Raw genomic sequence first — 1,735 nt, 5'->3', positions numbered from 1 at the left:
AGAAATGGGCGGAGGACTTCCAACATTCATCCAAAGTGACCCTGACAGTTGGCAAAACCCATCCTATAACTGAGGAGACAGTTCAGCGCAACAGCTACGACAGTACGGTTTTGAATAAAGTTATGTTTCTTGTTTTTTTTTTGGTTTTTTTGTTAATAGTTTGAATAGTCCCTTTAATCCTGCATGTCTATGTTCAAAGGTTGACATGAGATGCCATCACAACACAAAGCAGACGGGTCGAACTAAAAAGAACACCAACTGTCCTGCTGGACTCCACCTTGTGCTGAAAAAGCAAAGCCACGGTCAGAACAGGAAGTCCATGTTAGTTATTACACACAACACAACAGTAATATAGACATGAACATGACATACTGTTCAATCTAAGTTGCATGCTCATGTTTCCTTTCCATACTTTATAGATCTACTGATAGTCATATTCAGGACGGGTTATTGTTGCATGACCAGACTCCTGGACTTCTATCTCCATCCTTCATTCATCAGACTCCTGTTTGTTCTCCTTAGTTGTTGTTTCTGTTCATAAATCCTTTTTTCTTTCCACATGTGCATTTCAGTTCTTTCACATCCTAGACAGTAGACTGTGGTCAGTGACAGGAGGAGCAGCACCAGTTAAGTGTCAGATTCAGAGGGACACATATCAGACACTGGACGGAGGAAATGGATGATTGACAGGAGGCTCAGCCAGGCTCGACCAATTATTTCATTCAGACTGAATAAAATGATTGGTCAGAATTTTATCAGAAATACTATGAGCAGTATATGAGAATGAAACATTTTTGAGTTTCAATAACTTTTTACATTTTAGTTTGACAGACGCTTATTAGGAGCATTTTAAAATGACAAAAGAAAAGTGTAGAAATGCCACATCATACGGTAGAGCTTTAACTCAAATCAAACTGAGGAGAAGAGGGACTATTTGTCTCAGCGGAGGAGTCTGACTGCACTGCGGCTGTGCTTCAAACTTGTGTAGATCTTAATACGCTGCACAAATTGTCCTGAATGTAGTTTTAAAAACATTAGAAGAAAATACAGAAGAAGACGGATTGAACTGTGTATGAAGAAGGAGAGAAGATGAAGTGAAGGAACCAGAGGAGGGTTCATCCAGTCACAGTTCTGTCCTGGACTGGTTTGGTCCAGTCTGTGCACTGGACCAGCCATTTGGACCAGCACAACTCCTCATCCTGGAAGATGAAGAAGAACGAGTGGACTCACCTGTGTTCAGTGAACAGGTGGAACCAGGACATGGAAGGACTAGGACTGGATGGACCTGATAACCCACCTGTGGAAGAACACCAGAGGAGAACGGAACTAGGTCCAGCGGCGGAGGAACACCAGAGGAGAATGGAACTAGGTCCAGTGGCGGAGGAACACCAGAGGAGAACGGAACTAGGTCCAGTGGCGGAGGAACACCAGAGGAGAACGGAACTAGGTGTATCCGCGGAGGAATACGGTCTGACAGCAGCTCGGCTCAGTTCGGAAGTCCGGTAAGTAGATGCTAACCTGCCTCTACCAGTGATTTGTGTTCATAATAATGGGATCTATTTTAGAACAGAGTCTATTTAACCCAGTTTGTCCCAGTAGAATATGTTTGTTTTCTACTTTAGAACAGATCTGGACTGAACCGGTTCAATCCGGTCTGACCGCTTATTCCACTGTTAGCTGCGTCACTTAGCTGTTAGCATGAAGAACTGTCAAATATATGAGAAAAAGAGCCGAA

The 1,735-nt window shown here is 43.1% G+C and overlaps 1 long non-coding RNA gene across 1 annotated transcript; it reads left to right on the top strand.

Moving 5' to 3' along the window:
• Positions 1-464, top strand: LOC115415409 (uncharacterized). The gene is made up of 3 exons (XR_003934798.1): positions 1-102; positions 200-321; positions 420-464. It is a non-coding gene; the product is annotated as an uncharacterized LOC115415409 (long non-coding RNA).
• Positions 465-1,735: the final 1,271 nt, after the last annotated feature.

Source organism: Sphaeramia orbicularis, chromosome 24 (assembly GCF_902148855.1).
Source record: "Sphaeramia orbicularis chromosome 24, fSphaOr1.1, whole genome shotgun sequence".
Classification (NCBI taxonomy): Eukaryota; Metazoa; Chordata; class Actinopteri; order Kurtiformes; family Apogonidae; genus Sphaeramia; species Sphaeramia orbicularis.
The sequence above is the reverse complement of the archived record's forward strand: the minus strand, read 5'-3'. Positions and strand labels throughout refer to the sequence as shown.